Source organism: Macaca thibetana, chromosome 11 (genome assembly GCF_024542745.1).
Source record: "Macaca thibetana thibetana isolate TM-01 chromosome 11, ASM2454274v1, whole genome shotgun sequence".
Classification (NCBI taxonomy): domain Eukaryota; kingdom Metazoa; phylum Chordata; class Mammalia; order Primates; family Cercopithecidae; genus Macaca; species Macaca thibetana.
In genome coordinates, this window is record NC_065588.1 from 123,412,825 (window position 1) to 123,439,512 (window position 26,688).

Here is a 26,688-nt window from a genome sequence, read left to right on the forward strand (position 1 = left end):
TTGCAACAACTTAATTCTGCCTTCTCAGTAAAGAGTGGACATAGGCAGTGTATACAGAACATGGCTGCGTCTCAATAAAACATTTACAAAGAGCAGGTATTTACAAGAGCAGGTAGCCAGTCTTGATTGGGCCCACAGCCTCCTGTTTTCTGACCTCTGCTTTAGAGGTAAGCTTCCATCAGAGAGGTTGCATCATCATTGAATGGTTACTTGATTGTCTTTCCAATAGACTATGGGTTCCTTGAGGGAAAGGATTATATTTACTTTTGTTTATTTGTTTCTACAGCATCAGTAATAAGCATGGTTCAGAGCTGACACATAATAAACTCTTATTTCACAAGATGCTGAGGAGAGGAGATAAACCTCAAATATTATAAAGGCAAAATGAGGTACCAGAAGTAGCCTGTAGCTTCTTTAAAATTTTGCCTGAAGTAAGCCCTCAATTGAAAAGAGGATTGCGATGTTTTCTGCATTGTCCTTAACATTTCTACTCTTCGACCTGAAATAGCAAGAATTGAGTGAAATATGAAGAGATAATGTGCGAAACGAATTTGAATATTCTGCTTCAGATTTTTCAGGGGAGATCATGGTGCTGCTCCGTTTACAGCTCTGTCTCTGAGGGTTTTGCAGACCATGAAATTGGAGTTCTGCTCCTTTTACAATGGAGACATTCAAAGGAAAGACACAACCTTTAGTCTCTAGCCATAGTGTAAAATTAGGATTAAGAAACCATGGAGTTCATTTGGTTGAAAAATTGAGGAAGACACAGTCTGCAGTCTTCAAATCAATAGTTATTTGGGAAATAAAAGCACAATATTGTTGCTGAGAAACCATCTCTTCACCGTGGACCACATTTAACTGAGATGCCAGATGGGGCCATAATTGGGAGAGAGAATCTTATGAGGCTACATTAATTTAATATGATTGACACCCAAGTCATAACTCGACCTTTACACCATTATTGGATAGGAATGTTTTCCACTCTATACCACATTTAGTATATTTAAAGAGGAAGGATACCTCTCACCATCTCCTAGTCATTGTAGAAGAAAAAGTTTTGTGAAATATTTCATGTTGCACTTCCCTCCAGGTCTGTTTTCAGACATAGTGAGGAGCCTGGAGTTTTCCAGAAGTTTTCCAAGCTGTTGAGAAATGGCACCAAGCAGCAAACCCACAGAGGGAAGAGGGAGAGTCAATTAGAGTTCCCAGGAAGGTATGAGAATATGCCACAGGGATATGGAAGCAAACATAGTTATACAATTGGAAGCAAAATTCAATTTTAAAGTGAAGAAAGTTATATAGTTTGGCTTTGCATCCCCACCCATTTCTCATGGAGGTGATTGGATCATGTGGGCAGGTTTCCCATGCTGTTCTTGTAATAGTGAGTTCTCACGAGAGCCCGCTGTTTGTTAAGTGTCTGGCATTACTCCTGCTCTCTCTCTCTCTCTCTCTCTCTCTCTCTCTCTCCTGATGCATGTAAGACATGCCTTGCTTCCCCTTCACCTTCCGTCATGATTGTAAGTTTCCTGAGGCCTCCCAAGCCATGCAGAATTGTAAGTCAATTAAACCTCCTTTCTTTATAAATTCCCCAGTCTTAGGTAGTTCTTCACAGCAGTGTGAAAAAGAACTAATACAGAAGGTAAGATTAATATCATTACTATCAGGTTGAACTAACTAAGAAGAAACCTGAAGAGATCCTCCACTTTAATACCTTTTAGTAACTGACTTTTCTAGGAAGTAATCAATTCTTGACAGCAATATAAACTTACAACTAAACAAAGTGCATTAAAAACAAAAGTAACAACATTTTATGACTGATTTTTAATAAAAATTCAAGACTTTTTACTAACTTTTGTTAATGTCTGTGATATCGAGGTTGTTTCTGCTTGGTCTGCGTCTATTGTATATGAAGGGTGGTGATCTTATACAATGCTGGGTTCCTGTGCATCTCCTCCCAGCTCTATGCTCAGCACTGTCATTGCAGTTGTCTGAAATTGGCCAGCGTGAAAGTATTTACACCAAAGAAAATGGCAAACTGTACACCAGAGGTTTTTCTCACTGGAGAGCCAATTATTAAACACTTGTCAGCATACCCCACCTGAAGTGTCATTCAGACCTATAGTCCAGGCAAACAATTTCGATGTTGAGGCTCTCATTTAAAAGCAGACATGAATATAAGGTTTCTCTTTGATTAGAAATGTATTTTCTGCCTTTTAAGCAAAATGTCCACTTGAGAGGCAAGCTAAAACAGAATTTCTGGCAGTGCATACTGAGAAAATTCCCCTAGCTGATTTGCCCTAGAAGCCGCACGTGGATTTTTAGAATGCAAAATCCTTTTATTTTACATTTTTTGTCTTTTGAATCAACACTTCACTGCTCTCTTTTTTCCACCCTCTGTATCGTTCATCCTGCCTCCCATTTGTAATAGATGCATCAGTCAGGAGGCATGAAGCTGGTCTGTCTAGGGAAATAAATGCATGGGCAGGCTTTCAAGTAGCTATACAATTTCTCTCTATTCTGTCACCTCTGCAATTCTATTCATCATGTTAAGAATGTACACATCAAGCAAAACCATGCTCCCAAATCACACAAATGGTTGTGGAATCAAGCAGTATCACATTGCTCCTACGGGCAGTTTATGGTTGAAACATCTCTCCAATGAGGGTTAAAGAAAGACATTCACTTTGATGGATTTTGAAAAGTGTATTAAGCCTTGGAAACTTGTGAAGGAAGATCCAATCAACTCTGCCAGCAACCAGAGGAAGCCACTGCCGCCTCTCAGTTGGAGAAACAGAGGGAAGATGCATTGTTATTAGAACCAGGAGCAGGGCCGGCCTTCAGAAGCTGGAAGGGAAGTCAGCCTCTTTCGGGGAGCTGGAGCCAGCTAGGAGATGCTGGGAGCATTTCGACAAAGATGTCTCAAAAGGCAGAGAGGGTGGAAGATGAACGTCCTGGCTTTTCCCTGTCTCCTCCCTGATAATTTCTGAAGTACCTGGGAAATTCAGTCTGGAATTGGGCACCACCCCATACAATGCAAAGTAATGCCAGAAAAAAAGAAGCAAAGGATATGAGGGTCACCCAACCGAAACAGCATCCTCTAAACATGTTGGCAGGTCCCAAAGGTGATGACCTAGGAGAAGTTCCTCTGAGCTGCATTCCACACCAAAGGCAGCAAGTCACTGGTGTTATCCTGCAAACTCCTTCCTAACTGCCTCCTAGGAGAGTGGAACCTGGTGTAAGTGGCTTAGAAGCACCCCCAAAGAAGATACCTGTTGCGTCCAGTTGCAACTTGTTCCTTCCCGGAATATGCCTTTATCACCCACAAAACATCGTTCTACATTCTTCCTTATTCCAAAGTGCTGACGTTTTGCAAGGTGGTGACAATACTATGAAATTCCTCCATCTCCCTTATAGCCAGGAGAGGCTGTAGAACATAGCCACTGTAAGTGGAAACCAGTGATATGCCTCTCTGGAAACATTCCAGTGTCTCTGAGGATAAAGAGGAACAGATTCAGTTTCCATGAATGTTTTACCTTCCCTTCCTTTTCCTTCTGTCTTTCTTTGTCCCCATCAGAAACAAGGCCTTAATGCCTACAGGTAGAGCAGCTGTTTGTAACCCAGGGTTCATGAGCTAAAATAGATGGTGAAGCACAAAACCAGAAGGAGCTTTCTCTTATCACTTGTATAACACAAGTAAGGCAAACCAAATACTTACTTGAACCATTTTGGTTGTATTTCTATCTTTTGCAACCAAATATGATTTTAAATATTAAACCACCTAAAAGCAAAACATGATAACTGATGCCATAATGACATAGGGGTAGAAAAATAAAAGATTTGAACTCAAAACATCCGAATTCAAACTCTGGCTCTGTTACTTACAAACCATATGATCTTAGACATGTGGCTGAATGTCTCTGGGCCTTGGTTTTCCCATTTATAAAATCACGGTGATGATAATTCCTGTTGGGCCTGGTTCCTTTTCAATATTCTACAGCCTCAGAGCCTACGCACATGCTGTTCCCTCTGCCTGGAATGCTGTTCTTCTTTTGCTCCATTGACTCCTACTTACCCGTGAGATCTTAGATCAAACATACTTTTCTTTCAGTAAGTTGCATTTGTTGTCCTCTCAGACTCAATCAGATTTCAACCTCTTAGACTTTCTCTACCCTGTAGCTTTTCCTTCTTTTTAAAAACACTTATTGGTTGGGCACTGTGGCTTGTCCCAGCACTTTGGGAGGCCGAGACGGGCGGATCACTTGAAGTCAGGAGTTCAAGACCAGTCTGGCCAACATAGTGAAACCCCATCTCTACTAAAAATACAAAAATTAGCTGGGCATGGTGGTGTGTGCTTGTAATGCCAGCTACTTGGGAGGCTGAGGCAGGAGAATCTCTTGAACCCGGGAAGCAGAGGTTGCTGTGAGCCGAGATCACACTACTGCACTCCAGCCTGGGTGACAGAGTGAGACTCCATCTCAAAAAACAAAAACAAACAAACAAAAAACCTTTTATTTTAAGTTTGGGAGGTACATGTGCACGTTTATTACGTAGGTAAACTTGCGTCATGGGGGTTTGTTCTGCAGATTATCTCCTCACCCAGGTATTAATCGTAGTACCCATTAGTTAGCTTTTTCTGATTTTCTCCCTCCTGCCACTATCCACCCTCTGACAGGCCCCAGTGTCTGTTGTTCCCCTCTATGTGTCCATGTGGTCTGATCATTTAGCTCCCACTTGTAAGTGAGAACATACGGTGCTTGGTTTTCTGCTTCTGTGTTAGTTTGCCAAAGATAATGGCCTCCAGCTCCATCCACATCCCTGCAAATGACATGATCTCATTCATTTTAATGGCTGCATAGTATTCCATGGTGTGTATGTACCACATTTTCTTTCATCAGTCTATCATTGATAAGCATTTAGGTTGATACCACGTCTTTGCTGTTGTGAATAGTGCTGCAACAAACATATGCATGTATGTGTCTTTATAATGAAATATTTATATTCCTTTGGGTATACACCCAGTAATGGGATTGCTGGGTTGAATGGTATTTCTGTCTTGAGGTCTTTGACAAATCACCACACTGTCTTCCACAATGGTTGAACTAATTTACACCCCACCAACAGGGTAAGAGTGTTCTCTTTTCTTCACAACCTCATCAGAGTCTGTAATTTTTTGACTTTTTAATAGTAGCCTTTCTGACTGGTGTGAGATGGTATTTCATCGTGGTTTTGATGTCCTTTTCTCTAATAATCAGTGATGTTGAGCTTCAGTGGCGTATTTGTTTATATGATTATGCCATGAATTCCTGTCTCCTCCATGATACTGAAGACTCTATGAGAAGAAGAACCCTGGATAAGTCACTTAGCTATACACCCTCAGCATCTCCTAATGCTTGACCATGCAGCAGATACTCACTGTCTAACAAATGGATGGATGAGTAAGTTCTGAATTTCAAATACATATGTGTCTATGTAAGTGGGGAAAATAAGAACATTTATATTGTTGAATTGCTTAGACTAATGTGTTTTTCCAGAAGTTCCTGGCACAGTATTTATCAAACTCTACACATTTATTACTGTGCAGTTGTGTAGTATATTATTATCTAGCCATGCAAATAAAAACGAACTCTTTGTCATTCAACACTAATGTGCTTCCAATTGTAATGACTGCTGTTCTCACAGATTCTTGTTTCTGTGGTCAAAGAAATGGAGCGAGATGATGTGGCGATTGTCCCTGACCCAATGACTCCTGGTCTCCGTAATCACGGCATAGAGAAAAAGAGGAGCAGGGATTTATCACAGAGATGTATTTTATGTAGTAAGTTATTTTTCACATATATATTTTTCTCTCTTCTTGTGATAAAAGGGTGGTTATTTTTTACACTTACTCACATGAGGTGTCAATTTGATTGAATTGAAGGATGCAAAGTTCATCCTTTCTGGGTGTGTCTGTGAGGGTGTTGCCAGAGATGAACATTTGAGTCAGTGGACTGGGAGAGGCAGACCCACCCTCAATCTGGGTGGGCTCCATCCAACTGACTGCCAGCACGACTAGAAAAAGCAGGTGGCAGAAGGTGGGAGGAGCTGACTTGCTGAGCCTTCCAGCCTTCATCTTTCTCCTATGCTGGATGCTTCCTGCCCTGAACATCCGACTCCACATTATTCAGCTTTTGGACTCTTGGACTTACCACGGGGACTTGCCAGGGGCCCCTGGTCCTTCGGCCACAGGCTGAAGGCTGCACTGTCGGCTTCCTTTTTTAAATTAATTAATTCATTATTATTATTGTTATTTTGAGACGGAGTTTCATTCTTTCGCCCAGGCTGGAGTAACACTACATAATGACATCTATTTGTGGCATTTATATCTTTTGTTACAAGGCAGCTTATTACTTTAAATTATGACTAAATAAAGCCTTTCAAGTCTGGTTTCAAACCATGTTACACACGGAGACATAGGAATGGATGATGGGAATTTTATTTATTCTTTTGCTTCTTCAAAATTCAAAAAGTCTCCCTTAATTATGCTGGAAGCCTTTTAGCATGGATTCTTAAAGATGGAAGCAGAGATTGGATCCTTGTTCACCAAACCCACTCACTCTCCTTCCTGGTTACGTTTTATTTCCAGCCTCCTTGTAGCTTGCTGTGGTCATGAGACTGGTTCCCAGCCAGTAGCAGGAGCGCAGACTTGGTGGCACTGCCTTCCTAACCTGGCCTGGGTGACGCTCCCATAGGTGATCCCACAGGTTCTGTCCTCTTCCATCAGCTCCATGCCCAACAGCACCGCAACCTTAGAAGCCACATGTTAGAGAAGGAGGAGCCAAAGTTGGGAGAGCCTGGCCCCCCAAACGTTCCCTGGAGGAGAGCCACTCTGGGTGGGTGTATAAGTCAGGGCTCTCCAGAGGGACAGAACTAACAGAATCTATGCATACAGGAAAGGGAGTTTATGAAGGAGGATTGACTCACACAGCCACAAGGTGAAGTCCCACGATAGGCTGTCTGCAAGCTAAGGAGCTACAGCCAGCAGTAGCTCAGCTGCAATCCCAACACCTTAAAAACAGGGAAGCCGGCTGGGTGCGGCAGCTCATGCCTATAATCCTAGCACTCTGGGAGGCTGAGGTGGGCGGATCACCTGAGGTCAGGAGTTCAAGACCAGCCTAGCCAACATGCCGAAACTCCGTCTCTACTAAAAATACAAAAATTAGCCGGGTCTAGTGGTGAGTGCCTATAATTCCAGCTACTTGGGAGGCTGAGGCAGGAGAATTGCTTGAACCCAGGGCTCGGAGGTTGCAGTGAGGTAAGACTACACCACTTTACTCCTGCCTAGGCGAAAGAGCAAAACTCCGTCTCAGATAAATAAATATAGAGAAGCTGACAGCTGACAGTGCAGCCTTCAGTCTGTGGCCGAAGGACCAGGGGCCCCTGGCAAGTCACCGTTGTAAGTCCGAGAGTCCAAAAGCTGAAGAACCTGGAGTCTGATGTTCAGGGCAGGAAGTATCCAGCATAGGAGAAAGATGAAGGCTGGAAGGCTCAGCAAGTCAGCTTCTGCCACCTTCTGCCACCTGCTTTTTCTAGCCACGCTGGCAGTTAATTGGACGGTGCCCACCCAGATTGAGGGTGGGTCTGCCTCTCCCAGTCCACTGACTCAAATGTTCATCTCCTCTGGCAACACCCTCACAGACACACCCAGAAAGGATGAACTTTGCATCCTTCAATTCAATCAAATTGACAATATTAACCATCAATACCGGCGCATTTCCTTTGAAAATTATGAGTGGGAAATGAACTTTTATTCTGTATAAATGATTACACACTTTGGGTTTTCTTTGTATGGCACTTAACTTTATCTTAACTACCATAAAGATAGAAGATGGAAGCAATGGGATCCAACCCTGATTTCTAATCACTAAGCAGTGTTTTTGTTTAGTTACTGATTTGAAATTTTGTGGCTAGCATATTAATTGTTTATTAAATCTTCATATCACCAATTCTAAGAAGTAAATAACCATTGAAAGCGTTGACCACTCTATGTCTAAGTAGATGCCTTGGTTAATGAAAAAAATTCCTATAGTCATTACTTACTAATGTTGCCAATAGAGAAAATAGGCAGTCCAGTGTGGCTGATCAGATTTTATTTTATGATGGACAATTTTATTTGTGCTCAGTTCAATGTACCTAAAACCAGCCTGAAGGCATAGTATATACTTACAGATTAATCCAATAAAAGTGATTTTGCACAAGCAATTTTCCATGACTTTCCAGAAAATAATCTAATTACTTATAAGTTTGTATCCCTGAAAGTAAGGGTGACTTTTCCTCCCTGACTCTTCAGGGTCCTTTCTGAACTCTTCCAGTTGACTTGATTTAATTCTTAAAAAGTCAAGCAATCAATATTATCAGAGAAGATGAAAATCAGTAAAAAAACAGAAAGCTAGGATTGGAATTATGTTAGGAGAAAATACCCAATTTCTGCTAAATAACTGGGGAGACCTGGTCCCTAGCTCCTAACTCTTTGTTGTGAACCAAGGACGATTCCTCTCCTCCCATCTCTCAATATGTCCAGAGATGATCACTCTACAAAAACTTTAGACTGTTTTCCATGACATTGCTGAAGGAATGTTCATGTCTTTTAAAATCTGCTTTGCACTGAGGGGAAAAAATAACCTTTCACTTCTTGGGAGAAAAATAAGCTCTTTGGGAAAATTATTTTTGTGCATTCTGCTAACTTAAAAATCACACAATTTATACATTGAGAAAGGAGAGCTTTATGTCTTACAAGGGGGATTACAACCTGTAGGTGGGAAGCATAGCCTCTGGCCAAAAACCAAAAGCAAGCACTTTGAAGGAGAAGTGGTCGAAGGGAAGTTGAAGCTGAATGCATTGGCCAAGGATACATATGTAACAGGTTAAGGAAGAACTGTGGATATTTGTAAAGGCGATCCTGATACATGCATATTGAACAAACGTGCATGTGACCTGTAAGCCATGTTCACTTTGGGATGGAGACTTAACATTTAAATGTATTACAATTAGACTTTGTATGTCAAAAGATGAAGCAAGAACATGAAGGCACTCAGTGTGCAGCCTCTGTAAACCAGCCAGAACCAGTCCATGGTCAATGGTCTTCTTATCAGGAGAGAGTTACTGAAATCAGCCTCTTGTTCAGTGAAAGCTGTAGTTACAGCATATGGAAGAGGAGGGCCAGTTAGTCAATGTCTGGTCATAGATGAGCTGAAAATTGGTTTAACATTGCTTATCTCAAAGCCAGCACTTGTTTAGCTGCTAAAAAAAAAAAAAAGAAAATTCTTGTGACAGTTAGAATATAGTTTACTCTTTACGTAGACTCATTCCTTGCCTGGCATGGCCTTAGGTCTTATTTATAATTTGGTATCTTATTGCTACAAAGAGTTTGTTCTGCCAGTCTTATGACCTTTATTTTAACAGTAATACTGGTCCATTGTTGTGTCTAACTTGCAAAAGCAAGGGGATGAGACAAGATGTGTCCAATCTTCTGCTCCATCGTGGCTGGGAACTCAGATTTTTAAAGATTCTCTGGAGTTCTCTTAACCAAGACAGAGTCCATTCAGTCGGCTGTGAGGCTTAAGATTTTGTCTGTAGTTTAAAATTCAAAGGTCTATTTTCTGCATGGTGTGTTTGAGAGGAAAACAAAACAGCACCAAAAGTGTTCCCCTAAAAGCTGAAGATCCCCTCCGTGTACCCCCAATCAATGAGAAAGTCTATTGTTTACTCTTTTTTTAACATATAACTAAAAGCAGATCACATGAGTCACCTTCATGTTCAGTCGCGTTTTGAGGGTGATAACGTTTTTGAGGGTGATAACAGTGAAATGCCCTCAGACTGTTTTCCCAGACATGACTAAAATAATGTTTTGGGATATTAACGCATTTCTTTTCCCTTCTTTTCTTTTCTTTTCTTTTTTTTTCCTTTTCTTTTCTCTCCCCTATAACTGATAGACTTCAGTTGCTGTTCTTTTTCCAGGAGTTTATGGGGAAGGAAACAGAAGCACTTACAAATCTTTCTGGTTATGGAAAAGAGGCCTGCGATTCAGGAGCTGGTAATCAGCACAGCCAGTGCTGGAAGGTACGGGGTCCTGGGGTGAGCCCTCACAGAGGAAGTTCACCAGTCCAGTCTGCAACCATGCTTTGACATAAATGCCATTATCATCCCCACTCTAAAAGGCAAAGTTAAACATTCACATTTGCACAGCCAGGGAGTAGCGAAGCTAGAAGCTGAATACAGGCAAGATGGTTCCTGTGATGGTGAATATTGAGTATTAACTTGATTGGATCAAAGGAGGCAAGATACTGTTCCTGGTGTGTCCGTGAGGGTGTTGCCAAAGGAGATTAACGTTTGAGTAGGTGGACTGGGAGAGGCAAACCCACCCTCAATCAGGATGGGCACCATCTAACCAGCTGCCAGCTCGGCTGGAATAAAGCAGGCAGGAGAAGATGGAAGAGCAGACTTGCTGAGTCTTCTGGCCTTCATCTATCTCCCGTGCTGGATGCTTCCTGCCCTTGAACATCAGATTCCAAGTTCTTCAGCTTTGGACTTACATCAGTGGTTTGCCAGGGGCTCTCGGGCCTTTGCCCACAGACTGAGGGCTGCATTGGCAACTTCCCTGTTTTGGGGATTTGGGGACTGAGACTGATCCATCACTGGCTTCATTGCTCCTTAACTTCGCAGACAGCCTATCATGGTACTTTACCTTGTGACAGTGTGAGACAATTCTCCTTAATAAACTCCCTTTCATATATACATCTATCCTATTAGTTCTGTACCTCTAGAGAACCTTGGAAAACACAGTCCTAAATCTAAATTTTTAGCCCCTGTTCTGCATAACTTCAGGATAGCCTGGGCTCTCCTGTCTAATACTGTGCTCAAATTCAACCAGATGAAGTAAGCAAAATCCACCATTGCAGGTGCCCAGATTCAAGCAATTTCTCTGCAATTAGCTAGAGTATAATATTGCCTGTTACCCAATAATTAGGGTGCACAAGAACAAGGATCCTGATAAAAGCTGTTTTGCTTCCAATAAAGTCGAGAGCTAATTGCAGACCTCGCAAGATCCACTTGATTTAAGCAGGTGATGTGTTCCTATTAACTTTACCTGCCCCTTCTCCAATTTAATCTGGTGTCCAAGCAGTTACCACTAAAAACAAAAATGTGTTCTGGCCAAATGTGACTCTTTCTATTCTAACTGCTTTAATCCCTCAATGGTTCAGTTAAATAAGCCACCTCCATCCTTACTAGGCTCAGAATGAAATAACATAAACATTCAACAATGTTCATACATAACTGTAAAAATGCACAAAATAATAGGTTAAGATTTTGTGAAGCTCAGTCACACCTTTATAATGGTGTCTTCAAGAAACAATTGAGTTCTCATTTTATTAGCATGTTTTTAATTTCATTGACATCAAAGTCATTTTAAAGGAGATTCTTAATAGTCTTTTTTTCTCCTATTTATTTATTTTATCAAACGCATCTTTCCACTGCATCAGCAACATCGAAGCCTTCTGACAAGGCCACTTGATTATCAGCTGCACTGACTGGAAATACTCCTCTATCAGCGCCTGCTTTGTATGGCCAGGGAGGTCCCTGAAAAGTCTGCTGCGCCTGCCTTCGTTACTATTCAGACACAATTCTTGAGACACATGGGGTTTACATCCTTTTGAAGGTTTGCTTGTCATTGTGGCTGGATTATCATGGCCCTAAAGGGGTCTTGCTCAGCCCACCAATCCTCCATAGAGATGGTGCTTGAGACTCTAAAGATAATCAAATAAGGCACTTTCTGTGAGCGCATATGAGTCATCCTCATCAATGCTCCTGAGAAACACAAACTCTGAGAGGTGCTGCTTACTCATTCTGTGAACAATTACCTAGCCTACTCCTTACCTATAACTTCCAGAACAATAGCACCGAGCAGGAAGGCCAGCCATGTCCCATGTAGAAATTAAACTCCTGAGCTTAGAATGGATGGCTTTGGGTTTTCTGTTTTTTGGGGGTTTTTCTTGCCTATGTTTTTTTAACTTGGTAATTAGAAGAGAACAGAGTAGAAAAAATTAAAGACTATGTATATTCTTTTTGTTTTTTTCCTTTTTCTGTGCCGAAGTAGAGAATTACTGAGAGGTGAAATTTACATTACCAAGAGTGATTAAAACAAACAAACAAAAAAGCTTAACATGGGATTTCATGGGATGGCTTATTTTTCTCTCCTTCTTGGCTTTTCCAGTGTTTCCAGTACCAAGCACTCATAGTTTCCATGGCTTAAAAAAATGAAATAATATCTTGTTTGTACCATCTCTCTCTACTATCTCTTCGTGTCATCTACTGCATGTTGGGTTTCAGATTCATGATTATAATGTCATTGTCACAAGATGCTACAGAAGCGCTAAGAATCACATCCCAAAAGCTGTGTTCTTATGAGAACACATGTGATGAGCCATAAAGGGGGAAAAAAAAGGTTTTTATTTGATTCAGACAGGCTGTCATTCCTGGAAACCCCTGTACTCTGTTGAGTCACATGGACATCAGGAACCACAAGGAAAGCTGGTAAATGTGGAAGTTGTGAATATCCATGATCAGTCGGAACCCTAGGGCTGGGCACATGGATTCCCCAAATGAAACCAGGCACGATTCTGCAAGGAAGGAACAGTTAAGGAACAGGAGGAAAATCTGCAGTGTTGGTCATGACCCTAGTGTTTACCTTATCCAGAGTTCTGACTCTACTCTGGGGCTCTGGCCCCAACATTCTGCCCCAACCATTAAGGGACCCTGAAATTAAACCATAAGGACTTTAAAATACTGATTCCATGGGGTCACTTTTGAGATTCAACACAAATGCCACAAAATTAAAGTTCCACTTACTTGGGCAGGTAGACAATTGAATGTCAACCACAAAGCCGTATTATGCTGAGCATTTTGTCTGATACTTCCAGAAAAACAAAAGACTCTTCAGTGAATATACATGCTTAGACAAACCTTCTTCCTCCCCCAAGACATTCTTTCTGGGATAAGAACAAGACTCCCCTTGTAAGATTTGAGAACATTCTCAATAATAAGTGAGAATAAATTTATTTCTCTGTCCCAGGCATTCTTGCCAAAAAAATGTGTTGCTTTACAGAGGCTGCAGGAGGAAAAAAGAAAAAAAGGAAATATTAGCTCAAAATAGCCACTGTGGGTTATGTCTGGGTGTCGGGACTGGCCGTTTCAACGCAGGCAGCCTCAGCCTCATGCTTAGGTCCTGGGCCTATTGTAAACAAAGAGGTCACTTCTTAAGATTCCTAAAATGACACAACTAACAATCTCTTTAGGCTAGGCATCACTCTTTCTGGTCTTCCTTTTTAGAAGTAACTGTAGCTCTTCTGCAGGACAGATCATTAAAAGAACCCTAATATAATACTGAGAAATCTGTTTAAGGATGTTTATTCCTCATGGAAGAAATGTACCAAATGAGACCCGGACACAGCAGAAGAATCAGAAAAGTCACATATTTTTCTGGGTTTGGATTGAAAAGTTCACAAAAGAACCATACTCAGAATTGCTCAGTAAACCATCTGAGCACAGGACTGTTGATTGCTTTCATTTCAATTGATGCCATTGATGTGAGCCACCTTACTCTTGCAAGAATGGCCATAATAATAAAAAATAAAACAATAGTAGATGTTGACACGGATGTGGTGAAAGGGAACACTTCTATGCTGCTAGTGGGAATGCAAACTAGTACAGCCACTGTGGAAAACAGTGTGGAGATTCCTTAAAGAACTAAAAGTAGAACTACCATTTGATCCAGCAATCCCACTACTGGGTATCTACCCAGAGGAAAAGAAGTCATTATATGAAAAAGATACATGTAAAGCACAATTCACAATTGCAAAAATGTAAAACCAACCCAAATGCCCAACAATCAAGAGGGGATAAATAAACTGTCTCATATATATATATATATATATATATACACACACACACACACACACACATATACACACACACACACATACATACATACTATGGAATACTACTCAGCCATAAAAAGCAATGAATTAATGGCATTCACAGCAACCTGGATGGGATTGGAGACTGTTATTCTAAATGACGTAACTCAGGAATGGAAAATCAAACATTGTATGTTCTCACTCATAAGTGGGAGCTAAGCTATGAGGATGCAAAGGCATAAAAATGGCACAATGAACTTTGAGGACTTAGGGCGAAGGGGTTGGAAGTGGGTGAGGGATAAAAGACCACAAACTGGGTTCAGTGCATACTGCTTGGGTGATGGGTGCACCAACATTTCACAAATTACCACTAAAGAACTTATTCATGTAACCGAACACCGCCTGTTCACTAAAAACCTATGAAAATTAAAAATTAAAATTAAAATAGAAAGTTCACAAAAGAACAAAATTCAAAATTGCTCAGTAAACCAGCTGAGCAGGGATAGAAGCAGACAACTGTTGGTTACTTCCATTTCAGTTGATGTTGTTGATGTGTCTAGACAACATGCTCTTTCCAAGGTGGGAGATGCGTATCTTCAAACATTGGAACTACAGGAAGTGTAGAGAGATGCTCCCACCAGGAGAGATTTGGGGAACTGAAAGCAATGGAGGAAACTACCTGTTGACTTCTCCCATCTCATGCCTTAGCTTCCCACAGGGACAAATTCAAGTGGACAAGAATATAAACAGAATCCTAGGCTCCAGTAATGTTGTGATGTTATTCTCTCTCTCTCTCTCTAGCTAGCCATGCATGTAGTTGAGATAGTGTTAACTAAAGAGATGTGTGGTGTGATTCTACTGCTCTGAGAAAAAAAATTAGTGAAGAAACAGGCAAGTGCAATTTCAAAAGCCAAGAACTCTGACCAGAATGTTACAATACTGTTTTTTATTCTGGGAAATAAAAACAAAAGTCAGGAATGAATGCTTTTCTGGGTCAAATAAAAACCTTGTTTTTTGTTTTTCTGTTTTTTGATGGAGTTTTGCTCTTGTTGCTGAGGCTGGAGTGCAGTGGCATGATCTAGACTAACTACAACCCCTACCTCCTGGGTTCAAGCAATTCTTCTGCCTCAGCTCCCCAAGTAGCTGGGATTACAGGCATGCACCACCACACACGGTTAATTTATTTATTTTATTATTATTATTATTTTTAGTAGAGATGGGGTTTCACCATGTTGGTCAGGCTGGTCTCAAACTCCTGACCTCAAGTGATCCACCCGCCTCGGCCTCCCAAATTGCTGGGATTATAGGCGTGACCCACTGCACCTGACCAAAACCTTGTATTTTTATATTTTGGTTAATCACGTATCTTCTGAAAAGGATACGGCTATTGGGATGTGATTTTGTTTTTTTCTTCCCAGGAAAACGTATTCTTCTCAGCTAGAAGAAGACACAGAATAAAGGGTGCGTTGTGTGTTCAGGGGTACAGAGAGGGTGAATTTAGCCAAGCAGCTTGCTTGGAGAAGGCAGTCTTAATAAGTGGAAGAAAGGGTCTAAGAGGACTTCAGAGGTCTTGTTTTTCTGTCAATGTTGGGTTTGGATTTCTTGCGAATTTAAGCTTATGACCGCAAATGAACTTGACTTTATCAAAGTGAGGACCACGCCCATTTTGTCCATGCCTCTCATCACAGAGGGCCTCACACTTACAATTCTGTTTATAAGGGGTTTTTTTTTTTTAATGAAATTATACACACAATTTTTTTTTTTCACTAGAAAACGTCAAACTAATATCTTATGACTAGACTCAAGGAGTTGACAGTATTTGTATACCTATAATCATGTTGCAGAAAGTAAACCATATTGCATTATATTTCAATGTGTGTGTTGAAATTTAACTAATCTCATTCTTACCCTTGAGTAGCCATGGAAAATTAGAAAGAATGTAAAACAAAGCAACAACAATTACACCGGGACCCTTACCACAGGAAAACAATGTCTTACAGAATCTATAGAAATATTCATACCTGCTTGGCTTAGCCCCTCTTCATCCCTGAGTTTCTGTTTGACTATATCATATTATTGCCCTGAATTTGTTGTCATCGTATCTAGGAGCAAAAGATTCCAATTCCCCAGTAGAGACATACTTCACTATGGCACTAGCTTAATTTTCATCAATGCCCTTTATCACTCCTTCTGGGTCAATTGTAACGTTCTTTAAACTATACCCCAAAATCCACTGAGCTCAATGTTTAGTGTTGCTGATGGACATCAGTATGCAGAGAGTCTCACATATTGTCATACTGATAACTAGATAATCCTTCCATAATATTGTGTTTGCCCTGCATAGCATTAAACTCCTTTTCCATTGAGTGATTTAATAATACAATGTGGATTTTGCTTATTGTTGATAATTAGAATTCTGACAATATTAGCTTTGCATTGCAGCATATCAGCAACTGGCTAAGTCTGATCATTTTGGGCACATGAGTTTGCAATTATTGCTGGCAACATAAAGATATAATGTAATGTAAATTGTATAATCAAAATTGGATATCACACTTCTTAAAGGGCTTGTGGCTCATTGGTATCCCACAGTAATATGATTGAAAAGAGTTAGTCTTGTTCAAGATGCTGAAAGAATATTTTCTCTCTACTGATTCTAAACATATGCTGCAGTATTTTTTTCTTACGCAGAATGACACCTATTCACAGAGTGAGCATCTGTTGATTGGTGCCTGTTGCTTTCGCATTCAAGGTATTCTCAAATCATTCCCTGACTCTTGAGTGTTATCAGTATTGTTATTATATATTGAATTCTATTTTTGCAGAAACTCTCCTGAGGGTTTTATATAGATTATCTCATTTGATCCTCAGAATTGCCTCATAAGATAGATACTTTTCTAATCCCCATTTTTATATCTGAAGAGACTGAATCTTAGAGAGATGATAGGACTTGCTTAAGGCCTCTTAGACAGTAAGAATATGAATCAGGCTTTATTCTAGGTAGGAAATGAAACCACCTGTATCAATATGATGTAACCACTTTTTTTTAGAAATTTACCGTCCCAGAAAATAAGACCCGTATAAGCAATAAATGACTATTGAATGTGTCAGAATATTTTGTAAATCGGTTTACCCAGGACTTTAGTTTGCTCACGTGAGTAAACAGTTCTTTTATCAGCCAATAGTTTACTAGTGAGTACTCTCACCTGGCTGTGTCCACCAGTCCTAAATCATTACGTCAAAAATGATTCAAAATTCAACCAGTTCTGACTTCGAAAGCCCCATCTTAGATAAATGGAACCCAGGCACCCACATGATACAAATATTCCATTTTGCCTGCCCCCTTTTGAAACATTGCTAAGATTCTCTCAAGGCCTCCTTGATTCAGGAAGTTTAAGTTTAATCCATTCATCTTTGGTTGATCAATATATTAGGAATATATTAGGTTTGTGGGAAAAACCACAATTGCTTTCGCACCGACCTAATAATATTTTCTGGCGGTCTTACTGGGCGAGTAGACTCTGAATACCAGGCAGTCAGCTATCATTGCGACACAGAACTCATCATTGCAGTATATGGTATCCTGGTGCCATGAACAGACTGTAACTCCGAGAACAGGACTTCGACTTTTAGTTGCTGAGCTTGCCTTTTCTCTACCATTTGCCATTTGCCTACTTCTGTCACAAATGTCCTTTCAGATAAATTTGTGTTGTTTGTAGCCACTACATTCATGTCAATCTCCTGCAGGAGTAATAGGGATCTAATACACTGTGCCACACCTGGCAGGCTTCCTCTGGTTTAGCAATCCCTGAGCCCCGGTGAGATGGTTAGCCAGATTCTGCAGTTCAGAATGAGAAAGTCCACTTGGCTAACACACCCACAGCTATGATATGCAATTTGTTCTCTATCAGTAATAAAGCTGATAATTTGACCTTTAATTGTCATCTATCATGTCTATGTTTGTTTAGGACCCGATGGAGAAGATGAGTGAGATTTAGGAGGGACCTTCTGAGAAACCCCAACAGTGGTGGCAGCCAGAATATGGTGGCCTGAATTCTCCATTAGGGCCTCTGTGCTTCATTCCTCTGTGTGTCCCCTGTAGACCTCACAAGTTGTAGGAACTTAATCAGGATTTGTTATTGTTAATGAGAGTGGTAAAGTCCTACAGAGAGAGTCCCCGAAGAGAGACCTGCTAAATGTACATAGAAAAAAAAAATGAGAAATCAGGCTGAGCTGAGACTCTCTTGTGTCCATAAGGGGATTCTGTGTATGGCTTGACTTGAGGATCTTGTGGGCAATGATGACAGAACACTGCCTAAATAAATATGTCAGCTAAATTAGTTCCTGGTTCAAATACAAACAGCGGGACCTAAAGGAGCATTGCAGCAGAGGCAGCCCAGCACCTCCCCAGTGCCTTCAGAATCCATCCCAACAGGATCTGAGGTAGAAGCACCCTGCTGCGCTCCATGACCATTCTTTTCAGCATGAATCCACCTCTTTCCTTCTCAAAAGCTAACTTCTGAACAGGAAAGAATATCCAACTTAGAAAAGCTTTGTCATATCCTGCATGTTTCTATGTTTTTCATGTTTCCTTGTCCTGCCTCAATTCTGCGTGAGTGATGTGCTAATGGATAAGCGTCTGTCTTTCTTCTATCTTCTCGCTGAGGAAATGCTCTGGCTTGAGGAAAGTTTGCTGGCTTGCCCTGCTCTCTCTCTCTCTCTCTCTCTCCTCTGCTTTCTTTCATCTCATGATCAAAGAACTGCCACACTCCACTGATTGATGGGGTAAAGTGCTATGGTGGTTAAATAGCTCAAATGCTTTTGGTTCTGAAACACCAAAATGCCCAGTATGGCAGGGGAGGAACAGCTTCTTTTGATTCTTCAAACCGGAAAGATAAACGTGCATTCACACAAACACACTCACACACACGTACACTCACACCCATGCAAACACACAGGCATATATGTACCTATGCAAATACACATACACATATTAACACATATGTACACACACACACACATATACACAGGCACACACACATATGCACACACCTACAAACATACACAGACACAGAAACACACACAGACACAGAAACACACACAGAAACACACACACACACAGACACAGAAACACACGCACATATACACGCCTACAAACACCTACACACACATACACACACTTACAAACATATTCACACAGACACAGAAACACATACACATAGATACACGCATCCATGCATTGAAACACACACACATACGCACATGCACACATTTATGCAGACACATACACGGCAAGTGCTGGCAACAAAGGTGGAGGAGTTGGGCCATGAGGTAAAGAGAAAAAACACACAAGGTTTTCATTTCTTCATCACAGGCGTGACTGTTCGGGTTATACTGTGAAGGCTTCACAACACCTTTGTCCTAATCAAAATCATCAGTGATCTCCAGCTCCTGTTGCTCAACATGTGAGGAGAGAAAAAGTCCAGGTTTATCTTCCTTTGCTTCTTAGGCCTGCAGCTTCCATGAGCATTTGCCCCTCACTTAGCATGCTGCTCCCAGAAAAGAAACATTAGGTAAGTAATTTGAATTCCCAGAAATGTGCTTGCAACCGCGATGCAGGCCCAGCGGCTTCCAGGGAGCTCCCTGCCTTGGCCTTGACTTTGCCCTGGCTCTCGCGTGGAATTCAGACTCTTAGCTGTCCCTTGGCTCTGTTAACATACATGAAACACTTTGATTCAGCATTAAGATATTTGTAATACGCTGCATTATTTCCAAGTTGTATGAGGAGTTCATCTGCAAGGAAAGTGTTATTTAACTAAATAAACCATGAAAAGAGGCATTTATGTTCAAATCATTAAGACATGCAGTTTGGGGGATGAAAGAAAATAAACAATATCACTGGAGACTCTTTTGGTTTCAAGCAATGATGAAAATGTAACTGAAACACAGCAAGAAAGGTATTGGTTTATATACTCGTTTCTCTCTTTTGAGACGGAGGTCTTGCAGGGGCTCTGCTCACTGCAAGGCTGGACGCCATTCTCCTGTGCAGTGGGACTACAGGCGCAGACCTCTCGGGGCTCACTCGATCTCCTGACCTTGTGATCCGCCCGTCTCGGCCTCCCAAAGTGCTGGGATTACAGGCGTGAGCCACCGGGCCTGGCCTTTTTTTTTTTTTTTTTTTTTTTTCTTGAGACGGAGTTTGTAACCCAGGCCAGAGTGCAGTGACCACATTGCAACCTCTACCTCCTGGGCTCAAGCGATTCTCCTGCCTCAGCCTCCTGAGTAGCTGGGATTACAGGTGTGTGCCACCGTGCCCAGCCTAAATTTCTTATCTGCTCTTTTACTGTGGGTTCCCTTCTAAGCCCAGGAATGACCTTCGAGCTTACCCATGAAATCCTCACACTGACACTCATCAGTGGCACCAGCAGGAAGGTGTTTTCTCTTTCTTTTTCCAGCAGTTCCACAAAAGCTCTCGAATCTAGATTCATTTGTGCTGAGGAAGAATATATCCAGCCCAGAAGCAATCACAGGGCTGAAAATAAAGTGAGGCTCTCACTGGCCGGCTGTGATTTCTAGGCCCGCTTCTGTAGGCAGAGGGAGGGTGGGTGGAGGCAGGTAGTGAGCCACCGCGCAGCATTGAACAATTTCAAGTCTGACTCCAGGACTTACGGCTTTGAAATAACTGATAAAATTGCATGGAAAATGGGATTGTCAAAAAAAAAAAGAAAAGAAGAAGGAAGGAAGGAAGGAAGGAAGGAAGGAAAGAAGAAAGAAAGAAAGAAAGAAAGAAAGAAAGAAAGAAAGAAAGAAAGAAAGAGAGAGAGAGAAAGAGAGGAAGGAAGGAAGGAAGGAAGGAAGGAAGGAAGGAAGGAAGGAAGGAAGGAAGGAAGGAAGGAAGGAAGAAAGGAAGGAAGGAAGGAAGGAAGGAAGGAAGGAAAAGAAAAAGAAAAAAGAGAAAGAAAGAAAGAGAGAGAGAAGGAAAGAAAGAAAGAGCGAGAGAAAGAAAGGAAAGAACACGAGAAACGCCCGGCTAGTTTTTTGTATGGAAGGGATTTTTTTTAGTAGGAATGGGGTTTCACCGTGTTAGCCAGGATGGTGGGTCCCAGACCTCGATCTCCTTTGTTTTGTTTCACGTGGCTGTTTGCACGCCCTCGTGATCCCAGGAGGAAGCGGAGGCCGCCCGTCTCGGCCTCCCAGAGTGCTGGGATTACAGGCTTGAGCCACCGCGCCCGGCCCAATCATCCTTTTTTGATGAAAAAATTGTCATTCATATTTATTCAGATATCAACCCCAATCTTACTTTAAAGAAGCTGAAGGCATAGAAATAGCTATGATGACACCAGTTATAAAGAAGAAAGTTTGATCCATGAATACAGTTTTCAGGTATATGTGAGTTTTCATTTGAAAAAGGTTGATTCAGTTCTCTCCATATGCCATAGACTTGGCAAAGTTTTTTTTTTTTTCGTATATAGTATCTGATTTTTTTCCGTATCAACCTTAGAAAATAGTTATTATCATCACCATTTTAAAAAATGATTTAAAAAGTTATAACCTCTAGGACAGTTGCCCAAGGCCACATGGCTAATAAGGACTGGATATGGGTTTTGTCACACAAGGTGCTATGCTATGCTAAAAATGCCTAAAATGTTGGTTTATCTGTTCTCACTTTCCAACTGTGTTAAAGCAGGGTCTTGATAAATTTCTAATAGCATTTCCTACTTTCCTTCTTTCTTTCAGTATTTATTCATTTGTTTCCTTAAGTATCTACAATATAGGAAACTCCTCAAAGTCAGGCTAAAATCATAACTTTATAAGATTATTTTCTTATTTTATTTCTCTTTTGGTGAGACCTAGAAAAAAAAGTTTTCTTTCAAGTTATTATTTTGCCTACTTTGAGGCAAAACCTGATTCTTTCTTTAAAAAAATTTCATCACAAAATTCTGGGTAGCTGGGATTTAAATACTACTTGGCATAATGACTGATGACTTTTTAAAAGAGCCTCATCTGCTTTGTGAAATTAGTTCTGAATTCTGAAAGCCTGCTGTCATTATGCACATAGAATCATTTTTGTAAAATGTACAATTGTTTGTTGCTTTTGTTCTCCTGATTTATTTATTGACTTAGTTTACCAATTATTTATAGTTAATATTTTATGAGAGATTTTATTCTGAACCAGAGCTTTGTTCTCTGGTCCTATTTCTAATGAATATTAATGATATCGTATGTGTGCCATTTTAAGCCTGTTTTCTCATCTGGTAAGATGATGTATTGACTTACATGGTTTCATCTAAGAGCCCAGGAAAATCATAAGAGTTAAAGAGTGTGTATTTTGCATCTTACATTACCATAGATAAGGGATGGAGACACAGACATGCATAAGACACAATCCAGTATTTACTTCTTAATTGTAAATATGCTAAAATTTTAGAGAGACAAATATACATCTAGATACATCATTATGAAGCTATGTGGAAAGATCAATATCAGCCACAAAATTCAGTCAGGATAGAGATAAGGAAGGATCCTGGGTACACATCGGGAGGGAGATGATTGGTAAGTGAAAGGAAGGAAGCTGTGATGATTGAATATTAGGTGTCAACTTGATTGGATTGAAGAATGCCTGGATGGCTGGGAAAGTGCTGTTTCCCGTGTGTGTCTGGGAGGGTGTTGCCAGAGGAGACTGACATTTGAGTCAGTGGACTGGGAGAGGAAGACCCTCCCTCAACGTGAGTGGGCACCATCCATGCTGCACGGCTGAAACAAAGCAAGAGGAAGAAGGTGGGAGGACCTTGCTTGCTGGGTTTTCTGGCTTTCATCTTTCTTCCATGCTGGATGCTTCCTTCCACTCCTCCTGCTCTTGGACATCAGACTCCAGGTTCTTCAGCCTTTGTATTCTTGGACTTACACCAATGTTTGCCGGGGGCTCTCAGGCCTTCTGCCACAGACTGAAAGCTGCACTGTTGGCTTCCTTGCTTTTGAGAGTTTGCACTGGGACTGAGCCACTACAGACTTCCTTCTTTCTGAGCCTACAGGCAACCTGTCATGGGACTTGGCCTTGGGATGGTGTTAGCCAATTCTCCCTAATAAGCTCCCTTTTTTATTACGTATATCCTATTAGTTCTGCCCCTCTGGAGAACGCTGACTAATACAGAAATCCAGAGTTTCTAATCCCAGGCACAATTAATAGAACGAGCAAGAAATAACAGTCTGTGTGAAACTACAAGTTTCCGGCACATAAAATATAACACAGTAACTGCAAATAAAGTTGTATAAATAATATCAGTGGTTTTCACTTAATTAGCACTTACTAGGTTTCAGGGCTTTGGATTCATTCTATTTGCAAAGAAATTATACAATGGAGGTACAGTTATTACGTGCCCATTCAACAGAAGAAACAGGGATATAGGTAATTTCACACAGCTGTGAAATGTGCTAAATATTAGAATATATTCAGCTAAATATTATCGTCATATCCAAGCAGCCTGACACTTGATTAATTTTCTCAACCTGACTGTTCATTATCACCATGTAAAAGAGTATATATGTGCTTCAGCCCCTCCCAGACCAACTAAGTTGGAAATCCCGGAAGTAGGACCTCGGCAACTGAAGGTTGCATTCTTAAGCCTTACATTGCCCTAAGTCTCTGTATGGAGACCCTTGGCTAACATATTTAGACTCTGGGATGTTTTGTCAGAATAGCGGGTTACTCAACTAAGAGAGTGAAATGCACTGATTGATGGTTTGTAAGAGCATTGTGGCTGCACTATGGAGAATGAATGGTAATGAGACAATATTTGAGGCAAGCCAAAGTGTTGTATGTTTATTCCTCTAGTTGAGGCAGAGTTGATTAAGGAGAAAAATGGGATAGTTTTGCTGACGGAGGAATAAATAGGATCAATTGGAGAAATGTTTGGAGACTGGTAGGCATGCCTTGATTGACTGGTTTCAGAGTTGGAAAGACAAAAGAATGATTTCAGAACTCTCACTGGGGTGGAAGGTGAATGGTGGTTACACTTCTCTCCAAGACAAAGACACATAAATAGAAGCAAATTCAGGAGGAAAATGATAAGACCTTTGGTGTTTTTGTAAATTTCGAGTCACCTACATATATTCAAATGGGTGAGTCTCGGATGTATCTGGTGACATACATTTGCACAGAGGGATAAGTTAAGCCTGAGAGTAATTCTTTGACACTCATCATTACAAAGATAAAGGATTGTTTGGGATCACCAAAGGAGAGCACATGGATTCAGAAGAACAGGGAGGAAGTCAAGCATCTGTATCTGTGCCCTTGTGCCTCTTGCTCCATCAAGAGCCAGATTCCTATGGTACAAATTTAATAACAAGAAGTTATGAGAAGTGTTTGGTACTCAATCTATTGTTTAATATCTATTAATACATAGACATCCTTGGCTATTCTAGTTTTTTAAGGTCATTCACTTTGTTAAATGAAATTTTATGGAATTATATAGAATGTTTAAAATTTTTAAATGGTTTTAAAATTTTGTCCTTTAGATATCTAAATATACTAAATTAAGTCAGGTAGAAATTATTGTGACCTTCCTCTTTATGCCCTAAAATACCCATTTGAACTTTTTTTTAAAACCCATACAAGCTTTGCACAGTGGCAGTACCATAGCCAATAAGGGTTATCTGAGGTGTAATTATTGCATGAAAATGTTTCCCAATACTCGGTCGTGATGACTTGAAATAGAGTCAACATTGGCAATCTTTGACAGTCTCTACGGAGACTGAACTTTAAAGAAAAAATAATAATGAAGTAATAAAACCCCACACAGGTACAATAAACACCACACATGTGCAAGGTGCATATTCAGAAAAGAACGAAGGAAAACCAGGAGAGTGCACTGCAATAGATCCTACTTTCAAGTAGAGATGATCAACAACAGAGTCAATGCCAGACTAAACAGTGTCCATTTCATTTTCGACAAGGAGGATGTTTCTGTTCTTAGGGAGGGCAGCTGCAGGTGGCTAACGGGTGAGCATCGAAGTCCTGGATGCTGCTGTCACCACAGTGACTCACACCAAGAACACAGCGACAACAGAAACATGGGGATCACAAAGACCTCAATCCGGGCTGGGCGTGGTGGCTCACGCCTGTAATCCCAGCACTTAGAGAGGCTGAGGCGGGCGGATCACGAGGTCAGGAGATCAAGACCATCCTGGCTAACACGGTGAAACCCTGTCTCTACTAAAAATACAAAAAATTAACCGGGCTTGGTGGTGGGCGCCTGTAGTCCCAGCTACTCGGGAGGCTGAGGCAGGAGAATGGCATGAACCCGGGAGGCGGAGCTTGCAGTGAGCCGAGTTCGCACCACTGCTCCATCCTGGGCGATAGAGCGAGACTCCTCCTAAAAAAAAAAAAAAACAACCTCAAGCATATGCTGTTCAGATACCTGCAAGAGAAGCAGCACAGCCAGGCAGGCAGGGAAGATAGAAAAATCAGCCCATGATAGGAGAGACTTGAGTACTTGAGTAGTAAAAACCGTCTGAATATTATCAGTTTGGAAGCAATGTAACTGGTTGCTAAAATTAGCTAATATGTGGCTTGTATGTGAGGAGCATGGGTAGGAAGTTTACTTCATAGGAAAAGAATGGACTTAGTATCCCCCTAATACAGAAACTGTAGAAAAAGGCCAAATAAGCATATTTGGTGAAAACAGCCACGTTTCTTATACCTCCAAATCTACTGCCAGCCAAAAATCTCTGTTCAATAAACTGATTTGCCTAGAATTGTAACTGCAATTTGTTGAACATGATATCATTTTCTTAATGGGTCTTGAAATCCTACAATGATTTTATTAATCCTACATTTATCAGTGTTAATTTATAAATCATTTACTTTTTATTTTTAAGAATACTTTTGTGTTATGTTTAGGAATAATTTGATAATAGTTGGATTGTGAAATGCAGTAATTAAGGTAATTTCACATATTATATGACAGGTTTGTCTTTCAATGCCAGATAAACTGGGAATTAAAAAATAAATTTTAGAATGTGTGCCTTTTAATTTGAAAATATATGTTTAAAAATCATTGAATTCATTATGAGAAATTGAGGTTTCCATATTTAGGAGTTTAATATGCTCTATTAGCTGGGATTATTAAATTACTTGGGATAGTTTTCTAATAAGGCATGTGAACTGCTTAAGATGAGAGTTACGTATATGAAATTTTAAAAATGGTTAAAATATTTAAAGATGTGGACAGGCACAGTGGCTTACGCCTGTAATCCCAGCACTTTGGGAGGTCAAGGTGGGTGGATCACTTGAGGTCAGGGGTTCAAGATCAGCCTGGCCAACATGGAGAAATCCTGTCTCTACTAAAAATACAAAAATTAGCCAGGCATGGTGGCAGGCACCTGTAATCCCAGCTACTCAGGAAGCTGAGGCAGGAGAATCTGAACCCAGGAGGCAGAGGTTGCAGTGAGCGAAGATCACACCATTGTACTCTAGCCTAGCGACAGAGCAAGACTCTGTTTTGAAAAAAAAAGAAAAATAAGATATGCAATTGAGTTATTTAAACCCTTCTTAACATTTTTATATAGAGTGTGTATGTTTATCAAGAACTTTGTAAACAGAATAATAAGGCTTTTAAGTCAAAATCAAATGTTTAAAAAATAACTTAAATCCTGATTGCTTTACTTTAATGAAGTAATTTTAATGACCACACAGCCTCAAATATTTTTTTTCTGTGCACTAAAATTACCCTTAAAATAA

At 40.6% G+C, this 26,688-nt stretch overlaps 1 non-coding gene across 1 annotated transcript; it reads left to right on the forward strand.

Moving 5' to 3' along the window:
- The first annotated feature begins 24,562 nt into the window (after positions 1-24,562).
- LOC126931956 (U4 spliceosomal RNA) lies at positions 24,563-24,700 on the forward strand. The gene has a single exon (XR_007718052.1). It is a non-coding gene; the product is annotated as a U4 spliceosomal RNA (small nuclear RNA).
- The last annotated feature ends 1,988 nt before the right edge of the window (positions 24,701-26,688 follow it).